Raw genomic sequence first — 18,154 nt, 5'->3', positions numbered from 1 at the left:
GGGTCTATTTAGCCAGTCCCCTGTTGGTGATCACATCACTAACTTCCGGCATTTTCCTATCACCGTCGGTGCCTCGGTGAACATCTTGTGAAAGTGCTTGTGCCTTTGTTCCGGCGTCAGTGCAGAGCAGGGTCCAAGGAGTGTGACAGCTGGGCTGAGGGGCTGGCATGTTTCACATTCTGATAGATAGAGCCAAGTTGCTCCTATCAGGTTTTCAAGCTGCCCATTTCCCACCGTGGAGACAGCAACAGAGGAGACATCCCCAGCTCCTCTGGCTTTGCCTGTTCAAAGCTACCCTGTGAGGCCTGAAGACAGCTGCCATGAAGGCAGCTCATGTCCACCAAACACTGACTGTGGGCCGGACGCTGTGCCAAGGGCTTGACGTTTCCTCTTTATAGATGAGGAAACGGGCAGAGAGGCAGCTGATTGTCCAGTCCCCCTGCGTGGAGGCTGCTCGGCTGGGCTCAAGCCTGGCGGTGTTTTCACAGAGCATGTTGTGCTGAATGGCTCTGCCATGGACCAAGCCTTGGCTGCTCTAAAAGCCGGCTCATTGCCTCATGCCTCATTCGTTCCTTACTCCAGGAAGAGCAGTGCACTGAAGGAGAAACGGGAATGGGCAAAAGGAGCCACATGCTGGCCAGTCCACCGCGGGGTCACTTTCCTCATCAGCCTGGGCTCCCACACACCACGTCAGGTGCCAGCGCACACACTCTGGACACCCTCCTCGTTCTCTCTGGGCTTGGATGCTCTCTGTGAGTCACCTGCCCTCCCTTCCCCACGTTACAGGCATCTACCTTGCTCTGTCCCACCTAATAGCTTTAGGACTGAACGATTCAGGAAAGGGAAGGGAAGGAGTGGAGGAGAAGGGGGAAGAGTCGGCGCTTGGAAGGTTCTCCATGGGAGACTGACTTTCTTTCTTTTTTTGAGACGGAGTCTCGCTCTGTCACCCAGGCTGGAGTGCAGGGGTATGATCTCAGCTCACTGCAAACTCCGCTCCCGGATTCAAGGGATTCTTCTGCCTCAGCCTCCAGAGTAGCTGGGACTACAGGCGTGTGCCACCACGCCCTGCTAATTTTTGTATTTTTAGTAGAGATGGGGTTTCACCATATTGGACAGGCTGGTCTCGAACTCCTGACCTCTTGTTCCACCTGCCTCAGCCTCCCAAAGTGCTGGGATTACAGGTGTGAGCCACTGCGCCCAGCCCCCACAGTGACTTCTTAAGATAAACTCCTCCAAGAACTTGACATATTCAGAACAAAATGTGTGTTGAAGCCAGGCACTGCAGCTCATGCCTGTAATCCCAGCACTTTGGAAGGCCAAGGTGGGAGGACTGCTTGAGCCCAGTGAGGCAGAAGAATAGGGTCTGGAGATAGGGAACATAAGGCTGATTCACGCTCACTTCCTAGAACTAAATCAAATGGAGACACTTCAGCGATGACAGGAAACACCCTCTCCATTTACATAGGGCATACACTGAGTAAATGACTTTGTAACTTTACTTCATCCTCTTCATTTACATAGGACATACACCAAGTAATCAATGGAAACCTCTAGAGGGTATTGAAACCCCAGAACATTCTGTAACGGGGCTCTTGAGCCCCTGTGCTCGGCCCGCTCCCACCCTGTGGAGTGTACTTTCATTTTCAATACATCTCTGCTTTGTTGTTTCATTCTTTCCTTGCTCTGCTTGCACATTTTGTCCAGTTCTTTGTTTAAGACTCCAAGAACCTGGACACCTTCAACTGGTAACACCAGGAGTTCGGGACCAACCTGGGCAACACAGCGAGACCCTGTTGTTTTTTTAATGTGTGTACTTTCATTGGGACAGGAAAGAGACCTTGTCTCTATAAAAAATTTCAAAACTGGCCAGGTGTGGTGGCAACCACCTGTAGTCCCAGCTACTCAGAAGGCTCAGGTGAGGGGACTGCTTGAGCCCTGGAGGTTGAGGCTGCAGTAAGCCATGATTGTGCCACTGCCCTCCAGCCTGAGTGGCAGAGCAAGATCCTGCCTCCAAAAAAGTATGTTGACCACAAACTGAGCAGTCTGCAGGGCTGGCTTGAGTAAGTGGGCTTCTAGGGGCTTAGGCTCCTGTTCTACCCCTCTTTGTGACAGAATGACACAGAAAGATGAAGACAAAGGAAAACACTATTTCACTGAGAAAAAGGGATCAAACAATAAATATTCATACCAAAAACTACCAAAAAGCACACCAGAGTTCTACACCCCAAACTAGTCACACAAATCCTTTTCTCCCTGAATTAGTCAGTTCTCTGCTGCTAACAAAGACATACCCGAGACTGGGTAATTTATAAAGGAAAGAGATTTAAAGGACTCACAGTTTCACATGGCTGGGGAGGCCTCACAATCATGGTGGAAGATGAAGGAAGCGCAAAGGGATGTCATACATGGCAGCAGGCAAGAGAGAGCGTGTGCAGGGGAACTCCCCTTTATAAAACCATCAGATCTTGTGAGACTTACTCACTATCAGGAGAACAGCATGGGAAAAACCTGCCTCCATGATTCAATTACCTCCCACTGGGTCCCTCCCATGACATGTGGGGATTACTACAATTCAAGGTGAGATTTTTGTGGTGACAGAGCCAAACCATATCACTCCCATTAATCGAGATTATGTAGAGGAGATAAACGGTTATTTTTTCCTGTCTGCTCAACTGGGTTTCACAAGAAGACAGGCTGGGAGCCTGACTGTTGAGGAATTCTCACCCTTTTGCCCGTTGTCAAGCCCTGGGTTCCCTTCACTGTGGCTTCTAGAAGAGCAGAGTGGCTTTAGTGAGCCTGCCCACAGCACCAAAACTGTAGGATCCAAGGGAAAGCTTCCCCTTTGCCTTCTGAAGGTTCACTGAAAAATCACCTCACAAAAGAGTTTTAGAAATGGCATACAGTTATCCATGTGCACACAGGGGAGAACCCCAGAGTGATTACCCCCTTCCTGAGAGAGATAAAGCCTCAAGGAAAAACTCACCACTTCATGGAGGGGTGAGAATATCTAGCTGAACAGAACTCAGGACCGGAATTGTGTGGGAAGTCTGAGACTCAGGAGGAAGGCACCCAGTTGTCTTCAATCTTGGAGGAGCTGGAGGGGCTCAAAGGGCTTTTGCTGGTACCCTCAGGGTCCCTGCAATGTTCCAGGCAAAGAGTGGTGTTGAGATGGGAAAAATGGAGGTGGAATGCAAGTGGGGGAGCAGGGAGATACAGGGCTCTCTGTTTTAGGGTCTGAGAGTCTTTCAAGCTTTCAGAGACATGGTTAATTGTTCCGGTTAGTCTCCTTTAAAAATTTAGAGACTGCCAACTGCATTTGGAGCTTTCAAAAATGCTGATTAAAGGAAAGCCTCTGAGTGTTTTTGAGAAGTCCAGACTCCTCTTTGTTCTAATTGTGTGCATAGTTTAATTTAGATGCATCTCTCAGGTCGATCTTGTCTGGGGGCAAAATTTGACAATACCAATCCTTGGTAGTGATTAGTAATGTCCATGAACCAGGGGCACTGGTGGAGGACTTAGGGCTATATCAGGAAAGTGGCCCATTCCATCCAGGGGTGGGGCAGGAGGGCCCCAGGGGGTGTGCTATTGACCCCAGACTCACTGGGTGTAGGATTGAAGTATAGACATTGGAGTCAGCCTTGTAAGATTTACCTCACCTCCCTGAGGCCCTGTTTTCTCAACTGTAAAAACAGTGGTTTGGCAGGTTCGATGATATACTAACAGCAACTTTTTTTTTTTTGAGACAGAGTCTTGCTCTGTCGCTCAGGCTGGAGTGCAGTGGCCGGATCTCAGCTCACTGCAAGCTCCGCCTCCCGGGTTCACGTCATTCTCCTGCCTCAGCCTCCCGAGTAGATGGGACTACAGGCGCCCGCCACCTTGCCCAGCTAGTTTTTTTGTATTTTTTTAGTAGAGACAGGGTTTCACTGTGTTACCCAGGATGGTCTCGATCTTCTGACCTCGTGATCCGCCCGTCTCAGCCTCCCAAAGTGCTGGGATTACAGGCTTGAGCCACCGCGCCCGGCCAACTTTTTTTTTTTTTTTTTTGAGACAGAGTCTCACTCTGTTTCCCAGGCTGGAGTGCAGGCAATGGTGCGATCTCAGCTCACTGCAACGTCTGCCTCCCAGGTTCCAGCGATTTTCCCGCCTCAGCCTCCAGAGTAGCTAGGATTACAGGCACTTGCCACCACATCCGGCTCATTTTTTGTATTTGTAGTAGAGACGGGGTTTCACCATCTTGGTCAGGCTGGTCTTGAACTCCTGACCTGAAGTGATCCGCCACCTCGGCCTCCCAAAGTGTTGGGATTACAGGCATGTGCCAGCGTGCCCAGCCACAACAGCAACTTCTAAAAGGATGAATATTGGCTGGGGATGGTGGCTCACACCTGTAATCCCAGCACTTTGAGGGGCTAAGGTGGGCAGATTACTTGAGGCCAGGAATTTGAGACCAGCCTGGGCAACATGATGAAACCCCATCTCTACTAAAAATACAAAAATTAGCCAGGTGTGGTGGTGCGTACCTACATGTAGTCCCAGCTACTCAGGAGGCTGAGGTAGGAGAATCATATGAACCTGGGAGGTGGAGGTTGCAGTGAGCCAAGATAGTGCCACTGCACTCCAGCCTGGGCAACAGAGCAAGACTCTGTCTCAAAAAAAATAAAAAGTAAAAGGATGCAGGCTGGACACAGTGGCTCAAGCCTGTAATCCCAGCACTTTGGGAGGCCGAGACAGGAGGATTTCTTGAGCTCAGGAGTTTGAGACCAGCCGGGGCAACATGGCGAAACCCCATCTCTACAAAATATACAAAAATTAGCTGCATGTGGTGGCACGCACCTGTAATCCCAGCTACTTCAGAGGCTGAGGCAGGAGAATCGCTTGAACCCAGGGGGCAGAGGTTGCAGTCAGCTGAGATTATGCCACTGCACTCCAGCCTGGGCAACAAGAGCAAGTCTCTTTCTTAAAAAAAAAAAAAAAAAAAAAAAGGATGCATATTATGTGCCTGTCACATTATATACTTATTAGGTGTGGGTGATCATGTAAATTTTGTGTGCCTCAGTTTCCCAATGTGTAAAATGGGAATAAGGACAGCACCGATCTCAGAGGGTTACTATGTGAATTAAATGTGAAGTGCTTACAGTAGTGCTTAGCATATTCTAAATTTCTCATAAATGTTAGCTATTGTTTTTTATGTTTCTGATCACAAATAGGTCCTGAAAATAGATATTAGTATACCCATAGTTACAGATAAAACAAGTGCTTTGAGAGATTAAATAACTTCCCTAAACTATGAGGCTAGGATTCAAAGAACTGGAGCCCCCAGGGTATGAGCATCTCCTCCTGATGCAAACTGTTGGCAGGAAGTGTAGATGAACCTCTCCATAGGGCTGCTTGAGTGTCCTTACAACATGGCGTCCAGCTCCTCCAGAGTGAGTAAGCTAAGAGGGAGCAAGGTGAAAGCTACAGTGCCTTTATGACCTAGTCTTGGAAGTCACACATCATTACTTATGCCACATTCATTCTATTCTTATTTTATTTATAGAGACAGGGTCTTGCTCTGTCACCCAGGCTGGAGTGCAATGGCATGATCACGGCTCACTGCAACTTCCAAGGCTCAAGCAGTCCTCCCACCTCAGCCTCCTGAGTAGCTGGGACTACAGGCACATGCCACTAGGGCTCACGAAGTTTTGTATTTTTTTGTAGAGATTGGGTTTCACTATATTGCCCAGGTTGGTCTCGAACTCCTGGGTTCAAGTGATCCTCCAGATTTGGCCTCCCTAAGTGCTAGGATTACAAGCATGAGCTACTGTGCCCAGCCTCATTCTACTCATTGGAATAGAGTTGCTAGTTTAAGCAAAACTAAAACAAAAGGATGCCCAGTTAAATTTGAATTTGAGATAAACAATGAATACACTTTTAGTATAAGTCTATCTCATGCAGTATTTGGGACATACTTATTCTAAAATTTATTTGTTGTTTATCTGAACTCAAATTTCTTTGGGTATCATATATCTTCTCTGGAAACCCTGTGTTAGAAGCAAGTCATTTTGTCCAGCCCACCACTCAAGGGAATGGCTTCCACTTTTGTTTTCTTTTTTTTCCAAGCAAGCTGGTGAGAAAAATGTGGTGGCTTCCACTTTTGAAGGGAGGAATGTCCAATAATTTGTGGAGATATTTTTCAACCACCACAAGCAGGGTTTTGAAAAAGTTCACCTGGTTCTGGGGTCTGTGGATAATTGCATGCGAGCCTAACAGGATGAAGCAGTAGTTCAGGGACAAGCAAGGTTTTCTTCCAAATGATCTTGCACATTTACCAGAAATCACACACATTATCTTATTGAAGCCTCAGACAGCTCTGTGGAGCAGGTGAGGGTGGCAATTACAATCCCCATTTTACAGTCGAGGAAACAGATTAAGCACCTGCTCCAAGGTGATATGGGCAGAAATGGTGGAGGGGGCAACAAATTCTCCTAATCTCAAGTCTGGCATTTGTTCTGCTCCACCCAGTCATGTCCTGACAGAGTACTGATGTCTCCACTACGTAAGATGTCTTAGATTCATTTTCTATCTTCTGTTGTGTTGTTATCTCAAATAGGTGATGGGATTTGTGAATCCTTGCAGCAGTGCTGGGTGATGACAGACTATCGGAGAAGCTGAGGCTGGAGGGCAGTTTTCTCTCCCTACATCCACAAGCTCTAAGATCCATCCTGGCTGAGACCATGGGCTTCAACCCACTCCTCAGACCCTTTGTGTTGACTGGTTCCAGAATACTGACAGGAACCTCACTCATTTTCACCAGAAGGCCATCAGCCTCACATGAGAAAGCTGAGGAACAGTCAGCACAAATAGATAATTACCCTCCTATAATTTGTATTATAAGGAATTTTAGGCTGGGCATGGTGGCTCATGCCTGTAATCCCAGCACTTTGGGAGGCCAAGATGGGCAGATCACTTGAGGCCAGGAATTCTAGACCAGCCTAAGCAACATGGGGAAACCCTGTCTCTACTAAAAATACAAATATCAGCCGAGCGTGGTGGCACATGCCTGTAGTCCCAGCTACTCAGGAGGCTGAGGCAGGAGAATTGCTTGAACCTGTGAGGCAGAGGCTACAGTGAGCCAGGATCGCGCCACTGCACTCCAGCCTGGGTGACAGAGCGAGACTCTGTCTCAAAAAAAAAAAAAAAAAAAAAAAAAAATTTAGATATACAGAAAATCTGAAAGAAATGGATATCCATACTCCTTCCACCTACACTCAGTAATTCTTACTATCTTTTCCCTGTTGGCTCTGCCAATCTTTTAGCCTATTTTTATTGTGTATTTTGATTCACTCCTAAGTACTTTGTAACCTGCATTATCTACGTACATGCTCCTATGTAACCATAATTCTATAATCACACATAAGAGAATTAACCATGATTTGCTAATGTCATCTAACACTGAGTTCATGTTCAAATTTCTCCTGTTGTATCCAAAATATCTTCCATATCCAATCAAGGCTCATCCATATGCCTCTTCAGTTTCTTTATTTTATTTATTTATTTTATTTTTATATTTTTTTGAGACGGAGTCTCGCTCTGTCGCCCAAGCTGCAGTGCTGGAGTGCAGTGGCACGATCTCGGCTCACTGCAAGCTCCGCCTCCCGGGTTCACGCCATTCTCCTGCCTTAGCCTCCCAAGTAGCTGGGACTACAGGAGCCCGCCACTACGCCTGGCTAATTTTTTGTATTTTTTAGTAGAGACAGGGTTACACTGTGGTAGCCAGGATAGTCTCGATCTCCTGACCTCGTGATCCACCCGCTCAGCCTCCCAGAGTGTTGGGATTACAGGCGTGAGCCACCGCGCCCGTCCTATTTATTTTTTGTGAGAGGGAGTCTCACTCTGTTGCCCAGGCTGGAATGTATTAGCACGATCTCTGCTCACTGCAACCTCCACCTCCCAGGTTCAAGCTATTCTCCTGCCTTAGCTTCCAGAGTAGCTGGCATTACAGGGGACTGCCACCACACCCAGCTAATTTTTTTTGTATTTGTAGTAGAGACGGGGTTTCACCATGCTGGCCAGGCTAGTCTCAAACTCCTGATCTCAGGTGACCCGCCCACCTTGGCCTCCCAAAGTGCTGGGATTACAGGCGTGAGCCACCACGTCCTACTAGTTTATTTTAATCTAGAACAGTAACCTCTCATGAGATCAGGCCACTTATCTTGTAGATGGCTGTTTTAGTCTGTTCTCATGCTGCTAATAAAGACATACCTAAGACTGTGTAATTTATAAAGGAAAGAAAATTGACTCACAGCTCAGCACGGCTGGGGAGTTCTCAGGAAACTTACAGTCATGGTGGAAGGGGAAGCAAATATGTTCTTCTTCACATGGTGGCAGACCGAGAAGTGCAGAGTGAAGGTCGGGGGAAAGCCCCTTATAAAACCATCAGATCTCATGAGAAATCACTATCATGAGAACAGATGAGGGTAACTGCCCCCGATTCAATTACCTTCCACTGGGTCCCTTCCATGACACGTGGGGATTATGGGAACTACAATTCAAGATGAGATTTGGGTGAGGACACAGCCAAACCACATCAGTGGTTCCATGTTCTGGATTCCCAGCATAAAGACATTTCCTGGTTTCCAGTATAGTTGGATGGGGTCCTGTGACCAAGTGCTATTCAATGACATATATGTGAAAGTATTGTGTGAAGTTTCTGGAAAGTCTGCTGCTGCCTGGAATACGGGTATGATGGCTGGAGCTCTGGCATCCATTTTAGACCTAAGGATCAGGGTCACCCTGCAAGGATGATGGAGGCAAAAGCTGGAAAGAGCTTAATGCTGCTACCAATACCAGCTCTGTCTGCCTACTTCCCCACCCCTTTTACTTGAGAAAACAGAACCTTGTGTATCTGTGTGTGTGTTTTTTTTAATTAAAAATTTAAAAAATATTTTTTAGACAAGGTCTCACTTGCTCTGTCACCTAGGCTGGAGTACACTGGCATGATCATGGCTCGTTTCAGCCTCAATCTCCTGGGCTCAAGTGATCTTCCCACCTCAGCCTCCAGAGTATCTGGGACTACAGGTGTGTGCCACCACACCTGGCTAATTTTTGTATTTTTTGTAGACATGGGGTTTCACTATGTTGCCCAGGCTGGGACCTTGTGTGCTTTAATCCCTGTTAAGTCACTTAGTCAAATTAAATCCTAGCTAATAAGCCAGATTGAGGTCTACTATCATTTTATATTTGCTTAGAAGAGATGTTATGTGCTTCCTACTTGGCTAAAACATGTTTCAGGATTTCTCTTTCGTCCAGGTGCAGATCTCTGGTCCCAACACACCATAAGAACATTCTGAGAGAATAATGTTACCTACCCTCTAGTCTGGGCCACCTATGATGTTGAATGAGTCTTGGCAGCCAGGGAAAATTTCTGTAAGAACCTTGTGGTTAGAAATGTAGGAAATAAAGTCACTGTGGCTTGTCACATGCAAGAGGACAGCAGGGGACAGGGGATAGTGGTGTGTGTGCAGGAACAGTGTGGGAATGATCTGGAATTTGTGAAATACCTTGGCAGCAATACAAGGACGAGGCTCCAAAGGGCAGGGCTTCAGGAGAGGAAATGGATGAACACTGCACTTCTTGCATTCATGCCGGCCACGAAGAGGTTTCCTGAGTGCTGAAAACCCCATCTGGAAAGTGTCCCCCAGGAAACAAAACGAGTTACAGTGTGTGAAGGTCACCTGGCTGCTGCACCACCTGCCACCCCGTTAATCACTTGAGTTGGTGGGTACAGGAACACAGCTGTGGGCAGAGGGTCAGAACACTTCCTGTCTGCCCCAGGCACGTGGAAGACATTCTCCTGAGTAGTAACCTTGGCACTGCCTTGGCTATTTGAGAAGCTGGCCAGTTATTTCAGTCACTGGGTATTTGAGAAGCTGACCAGCCTTTTGAGCTTCAACCATTCTCATAGTTGTTTAATTTGCAGTTCTTAATGGATCTAGTGACACCTTCCTACCTCAGCAGAGCAAAAAATGTGGATCCCAGGTCTGGGAACCTAAAAGAAATCACTCTGAGTAGGTTAGAATTTCACCTCTATCTGAGACCCGGAAATAATCATTTAAAAATAGAAACGCATATCTACAAATATCGAAACACACATACATATGTCTGCATGTGTATAGGGTTGGTCCACATTCATGTTCTTTCACTCCCTCCTTCTTTCAGTCATTCACTGAGATGCTGAGTTTTCCAGCATCTCTCAGTCTCTCAGAAGAGACAAGCACAAACACGGCCTGCCAGCATCCAGTGGCTCACACCCTACAAGCAGCCCGGTGCCCTTTAGTGGAGAGGGGATTTGCTTTGGGGCGTGGCAAGTTTATGCAAGTCCCTGGTTTCTTGCGCTGACTGCTCAAAAGCAGAGCTCCATTTAGATTCCATTCCTTCTGGAGAGATCTGTCCTATGACCAGGGTGGATGGTTCAACTCCTCTCTGCATCTGGCTGGCACCCAGGGCACTCTTGCTCAAATGCTTTGTCAGGTAGTTTCCTTGACCTATTTCCTAATGTGCTTTCCAGCCATGGCCCACGTGGTTTCTGTCTGCTCCAGTGCCCCCAAGGCCAACACAGGGGTCATGCTTGGAGACAGCCTCCAACTCTTTGCAGCCTCAGGCTTCTCCAGACTTGGGTGCCAATGCTTTAAGGTCTTCTTTATCCTCTTTGCTGGGCATCACTGCCTCAGTCATGGCTTAAATCTGATACACAGGGTTCTTAATGGACTTCCATAGCCACGTAGAATTGACACCCTTAGCCTGGCTAATGTGGTTAGCTAGCAAGTTTGCTATCCCTTCCAGGTAAGAAATGCCTTAACCGAGCAAAAGATCTGTCTCCAGATGACTCTTAAAAGCGACTCTAATGGTGAGCCCTTCATGCTGATTATGTGAGGGAATCTTTTTTATTTTATTTTTGAGACAGGGTCTTGCTGTGTTGCCCAGGCTGGAGTACAGTGGCACAGTCAGAGCTCACTGCAGCCTCTCCCAGGCTCAAGTGATCCTCCCCACTCAGTCCCCTGAGTAGCTGGAACTACAGGTGCATACCACTATGCCTGGCTAACTTCTTATTTTTTTATTTTTTATTTGTGTAGAGATGGGTCTCCCTACGTTGCCCAGGCTCATCTTGAACTCTTGGCCTCAAGCAATCCTCCAGCATGGCCTCCCAAGTGCTGGGATTATAGGTATGAGCCACTGTGTCCAGCCCATGTGAGGGAGTCTTGAAAATTCTGTGTAGTTCGTCATGTGGGAGAGGTAGCACCCCAGGGTGGTCAAGGGCTTGGCCTGGGTTTGAATCCTGCCTCCTCTCTTTACTAGCTGTGTTACCTTGAACGAGTTTCTCATCCTCTCTGTGCCCCACTTATAAAAAATGGGGTTGTTAGATAATTAAAAGACCCAGTGCTTATGGGCTGTTGAAGAATTAAATGAATAAATACACAGAAAGCACACAGTACAGTGCCTGGCACATAGGACCCTCCCAATGTTACCTGTTCTTACTAGAAGTTGACTGGCTTTTCTCCTAAAGTACCTGCAGGGCTGGTTCTGCGGACAGCTTTTATGCTTATAAGGGCTGGATCTTCTCCACTGCAGATAGAAGCTGACAAGACAGGCAGTACTTACTCGTGTTACAGTTTTTATTTCTGCCCCTACTCTGAACTCTTTGAAGGCAGAGGCTATGTTTATCACCCATTCGATTCAACCAACTGGACTGAGCCTCTGTTGTACGCCAGGCATTGTTGGGTATAGAGGTAAAGGTGGATGAAAAAACACCAACGTGGTCCTACCTTGTTTCCCGGGTCCCATCCCACAAATGTAGTAGGTTGAAGAAATTGAGGAAGGTTGATATGAATTCTTTTGAATATAGAGCCAGTTTTTACACTCATACTAATGTCCTCATGCCTTTGACATCTGACTAGTTTCATGCTGGGAAAGGCAGCATTTCTTTGGAAGTTTTGACAGGCTGTATGGGTTTTCCACCTTGGTTGGCTGACTTTGCTGATAGGAAGCTGGTCTGAGGATAATTGATTTAGCAGCCTGGATCTTGGAAGTTCCTCATTTACAATCTGTCAAGGTTGATCCTACTTTTAAGAAGCTTTTACAAAGTTTAAAATATCAATGTGTACGGTACGAAATATCAATATGTGTGTCTGCCAATGGCTCAGTTTTGGAGAAGAGAATTGCTGACCCTAAGGGAGTGCAACTAGGAAGCAATGCCTATGTTCCAGGCACCGCGGGACCCTGTAGCCCCTGGTCCTGGTGACTGTGAAAAAAGGGAGAAATTCTAGAAATAGGTGTAATCATGTGAATGTCTTTGTTTAATTTTCTTATCAAGATAAACTGCAATTCTGAACAACATGTGCCGTTCTGAATTCAACACTCCACTCTCCATTCTGTTTGAAGGTCATGTATACTCCTGGGAAAATCCAGGGTTCTCATTTCATGGCTACTGAGGTATTTATTCCCACACTATTTAAATCAATTAAATAAAGTATCATTTACAGTAACATAAACATCAAATGCTTAAGAATAAATCTAATGAAAGAGGTGCCAGAGGTCTGTATCAATATGAACAAGGCATTAAAATTAAAGACAGCCTAAATAAATGAAGAGACATGCTATGTGCATTACTCGAAAGACTCAACAGAGTCAAGATGTCAACTCTCCCCAAAGTGATCTGGAGATTCAATGTAATCCCAATAAAAATCCCAGCAGGACGTTTTGTGAGAATTGGAAAGTCGATTTTAAAATTTACATAAAATGGAAAAGACCTAGAATAATCAAGACAAACTCTGAAAGAAAATAAAGTTGGAACACTTATAACACCAGAGAGCAAGATTTAGTATAAAGTTCCCATTCTTGGCCAGGTGTGGAGGCTCTTGCCTGTAATGCCAGCACTTTAGGAAGCTGAGGTGGGTGGATCACTTGAGCCCAAGAGTTCAAGTCCAGCCTGGGCAACGTGGCAAAACTACATCTCTACAGCTACAACAACAAATTGGCTGTGCGTGGTCGCGCATCCCTGTAGTCTGTTACCCGTGAGGCTGAGGTGGGAGGACTGTTGGAGTCCAGGAGGCTGAGGCTGCAGATCGTGCCTCTGCACTCCTGCCTGGGGGACTGTGAATATCCTGTCTCAAAAGAAGGTTCCCATTTGTGAACCCCCCAAATTGGAGACAGGTCTCAGTTAATGTAGAAAGCTTATTTTGCCAAGGTTGAGGACGCACACCCAACACAACCTCAGGAGGTCCTGCTATGTGTCCAAGGCGGCCAGAGCACAGTTTGGTTTTATACATTTTAGGGAGACCTGAGACATCCATCAACATATGTCAGATGAACTTTGGTTGTGTCCGCAGAGGCGGGACAAATCTCAAAGCTGGAGGGGGGGCGCTACCAGGTCGTAGGTAGATAAGAGACAAATAGTTGCATTCTTTTGAGGTTCTGATGAGCCTCTCCAAAAGAGGCAAAAGGATATGCATTTATCTCAGTGAGCAGAGGGGTGGCCTTGAATAGAATAGGGGGCAGCTTTGCCCTACGCAGTTCTCTGCTTCACTTTTCCCTTTAGCTTAGTGATTCTGGGGCTTTAAGATAGTTTCCTTTAGCACATTATTATTATTATTATTATTATTATTATTATTATTTATTTATTTTATTTTATTTTTTTTGAGACAGTCTTGTTCTGTCGCCCAGGCTGGAGTGCTGTGGCACGATCTCAGCTCACTGCAACCTCTGCCTCCCGGATTCAAGCGATTCCCCTGCCTCAGCCTCCGAGTAGCCAGGACTACAGGTGCCCGCCACCATGCCCGGCTAATTTTTTATACTTCAGTACAGACGGGGTTTCACCATGTTGGCCAGAATCGTCTCAATCTCCTGACCTCGTGATACACCTGCCTCGGCCTCCCAAAGTGCTGGGATTACAGGCGTGAGTCACCGCGCCCGGCTCCCTTTCACACATTATTAAGACAGTATCACAATGGCTCCAGATTAGACACATAGACTAGTGGAAAAGAATAGAGGATTCAGGAGGAGGCTAACACATACATAATCACCTGATTTATAATAAAGATACCACTGCAACTCAGGGACAAAGGATGGTCATTTTAGCAAATAATATCGGATCGACTGCATGTCTGTATGGAAAAAATGAACTTTTCTCTCATATCATATACCAACATTAATTCCAAATGGATCACAGACCTAGATTTGAAAGGCAAAACAATACACTTTTAGAAAAACATATGGGAGAATATTGTCATAACCGTGTAGGCAAACATTTCTTAATCAAAACACAGAAATCACTATGAAATTTAAAAAATGGACAAATTAGGACTTATTTAAGATTAAGAACTTCTGTACTTCTGGTCATCAAAACACGAGATTAAGAGAATTAAAAGACAAACCATGGAATGGGAGAACATGTTTACAATACATTTATCCAAAAAAAGACTAGCATTCAGAATATTTTAGAAAAAGACAACAAATCTACAAGGAGAAGACATACTGTAAAGACGATATCTATGTGGTCCAACACGAATCTAAAACGTGCTCTACATCATTTGATATTGGGGAAATGCACAATTAAAGCCATTATTATTATTATTAATCTTATTTGTTTATTTTATTTATTTTTTGAGATGGAGTTTTGCTCTTTCACCCAGGCTGGAGTGCAGTGGTGCGATCTCGGCTCACTGCAACCTCTACCCCCTAGGTTCAAGTGATTCTCTTGCCTTAGTCTCCTGAGTAACTGGGACTACAGCCCCGTGCCACCAAACCCGGCTAATTTGTGTATTTTTAGTAGAGACGGGGTTTCGCCATGTTGACCAGGCTGGTCTTGAACTCCTGACCTCAGGTGATCCACCTGCCTTGCCCTCCCAAAGTGCCAGGATTACAGGCTGAGCCACCGTGCCCGGCCTCCATTATTATATTTTACTACACATATGCAGAATGGCAAAACTTAAAAAGCATTGGCAAGGATGCAGAGCAACTGGAACTTTGATATACTGCAGATAGGAGAGTTTATTGGAAAACTGGCAGAATCTATTAAAGCGAGACATACGCCTATCCTATGACACAACCAGGTACATATCCAAGAGAAATGAGTGCAGGTAACCATCAAACGATATATGCAAGAATGTTGATAGCAGCTTGGTTTACAATAGTCCCCAGACGGAATTAATCCATATATCCATCTACAGGAGAATGGATAAATCAATTGTGCTTTAGTCACACAATGGAACACTTCTCAGCAATAAAAAAGGAACCAATGTGACAACATGGATGATTCTCACAGACATTATGTTGCAAAAAACAAGCCAGGAACCAAGAATGCCTACTATTTGATTCTATTTATATGAAGTTCAGGACCAGGCAAAAGTATTCCATCATGACAGATGTCAGGCCAGTGGTTACTTTGGTAGGGGAAGGGTGCGGACTGAGAGGAACCCAAAGTAGTTTTCTGTGGTGCTAGAAATATTTCGTACTATACAGATTCATTGAGATGGACACTTAAGATTTGGTATTTTTAGTAAATGATGCTGGATCAACTGTACATCCATATGGAGTAAAATGAGTGTGGTCTCCCTACCTCACTTCCCTGTGTGTATGTAAGCTATTAATAACAGCAAAATTAAAGTACATGTGATACCTCCTTAAGTTAGGAGTGTAACACAGCATTTAAGACTTTTTTTTTTTGAGACAGAGTCTCGCTCTGTCACCTAGGCTGGAGTGCAGTGACGTGATCTTGGCTCACTGCAACCTCCGTCCCCCAGGTTCAAGCGATTCTCCTGCCTCAGCCTCCTGAGTAGCTGGGATTACAGGCACACACCATCACACCTGGCTAATTTTTGTATTTTTATTAGAGATGTGGTTTCACCATGTTGGTTAGCCTGGTCCCAAACTCCTGACCTTGTGATCTGCCCGCCCTGGCCTCCCAAAGTGCTGGGATTACAGGTGTGAGCCACTGCACCCAGCCTAAAATGTTTTAAAGAGTTTGCTGCAACATGGAAAATGCCTACAACATTGGGTGATGTAAAAAGTAAAAAGTTTCTCTTCAAAATTTCCCTTCTTGTTAAAGAATAAATCACAAGTGTTAGAAATAATAGTTTCTTTTAAAAACTAACTTCCTTCAAGCCTCCTTGCTGTGTGCTAATAACTCTTTGTTAAGCCCTATCCTATGTAGCTGTTAAATATAAGAAAATAAATACATTCTATGTCCTTGTACTTTAACCAAGATGCTCACAGGCATGTCTCAGCTCGCAGCCTACGCCCCTTCCTTATTTGAGAATGTTATTACTTTTCTAAGTCTTTTCATAAGCAACCTCCTCTTTTCCTTTGTTCTCCTCTGCCATTACCTCTTTAGAAAAAGTTTTAAACCTTTAGCCGACCGGGTGCTGCCTAGACTGTGAGGTTCAGTACCAGCCAACGGAATCAGGACACAGCAGCAGGGTTCGGATGGGTCACATATAAATGTTTTTTACCTCCTTGCCTTTGTTCCATGTGCAATGGGCACCCTTTCTACAGAAAGTATAAATTGCCTTGCTGAGAGAATTAAATTCATGTTCAAGTCCTATTTCTTTATGGCACCGGGGAACAAGCATTTTGCATTTCTAACAGGTGAAAAGGGTAGACCAAAAAATTCTATCAAAAGAATGATCAAAATTGTGTAAAAGTATGCACAGAGAAAATGTGGAAGGAAGTAACACTAAAGTGTTAATAGTGGCTATGGGTTGTCTTGAGGTGGTGAAATTATCGGAGACTTATTTTTTTTATTTATTTTTATTTTTTGGTAGCTTACAAAATTTCAAGACTTTTGTAATGGCAGAGTGAACTTTTTGTTCTTTTGACACCGGGTCTCACTGTCGCCCAGGCTAAAGTGCAGTGTCACGATCATAGCTCACTACAGCCTCAATTCCCAGATGCAAGCAATCCTCCCCCCTCAGCCTCCAGTCAATTCCCAGGCGCAAGCAATCCTCCCCCCTCAGCCTCCAGTCAATTCCCAGGCGGAAGCAATTCTCCCACCTCAGCCTCCAGTCAATTCCCAGGCGCAAGCAATCCTCCCCCCTCAGCCTCCAGAGTAGCTGGGACTACAGGTGTGTGCCACTGTGCTTGGATAATTTTTTGTATTTTCTGTAGAGACGGAGTTTTACCATGTTGCCCATTTTATTCCGTGTGGTCTCCAACTCCTGGGCTCGAGCAATCGACCTGCCTTGGCCTCCCAAAGCACTGGGATTATAGGCATGAGCCACTGTGCCTGGCTGGCAGAGTGAACTTTTAAAAATCATTTTTTCCTTCTAAAATCAAAACTCTCCCCTTCAAGCTCCTCTGTCAACTGCTGTCCTGGCCTATTAATATTTCAAGCTTTCCTGCTCTTTCTATTCTCCCAACAAAATACATTCCTGCTTTCCTTGGTGGAGTCTTCTGACTTGCTATCTCTCATCTTGACTTGTCCAATGAAAGAGAGAAGCCTTGGGGCTGGATTCTGTTTCTCAAGTTAATGAAAGACGCCCAGGGCAGGAAGGCTGTGTGTGAATGCTCCCCTGTTGCCCAAGACAAGGGGTCAGAGTAATAGAGTTCAGGGTATGTTCAGAGGAAGAATGTGAATTTTCATGCACCTAGTGAGTAAACAATTGTTCTACAGCAGTGGTGAGAAATGGTTCATTTTAGACACCCTAGGAGGGCACCAGTCCGAGGAGGAAGTCTCTCCCTCCATTTCATAGGACTGGCGTTCTCCCCACTTCCCTGGGGACCCACAGAGCTGCAGAAATAGAGGCCATCTCTTCCCTCTGTGGAAAAGTAGCAGCAACTGGATAGAAAAGAAAAAAGAAGCCTGGGGCTGTGACATTTGCAAGACTCTAGATAGAGGACTGTGAAAGGCTGAGGTTTGACAGTTTCTGTGGGGAGGAATGATGGACTGGATGAGCTGGGAGGGGGAGGAGGGCATGAGGATGCCATAGGACAGAAGTGTTCCAGTTTTAGTGGAATCCTTTACAGTCTACAGCGCAGGTTCTCTTTGGAAAACGTAGGGTGTAGCTCCCTCCTTCTGGCCATTGAAGGAAAAACTGGGTGGCAAAGCACAGGTAAAGACAAGCTGTGACAGAGGACAGCAGGAACCCAGGGACCTAGGGAGCAGAATTCTAATACCTTCACC

This window comes from Theropithecus gelada, chromosome 20, assembly GCF_003255815.1.
Source record: "Theropithecus gelada isolate Dixy chromosome 20, Tgel_1.0, whole genome shotgun sequence".
Lineage (NCBI taxonomy): Eukaryota > Metazoa > Chordata > Mammalia > Primates > Cercopithecidae > Theropithecus > Theropithecus gelada.
The sequence above is the reverse complement of the archived record's forward strand: the minus strand, read 5'-3'. Positions refer to the sequence as shown.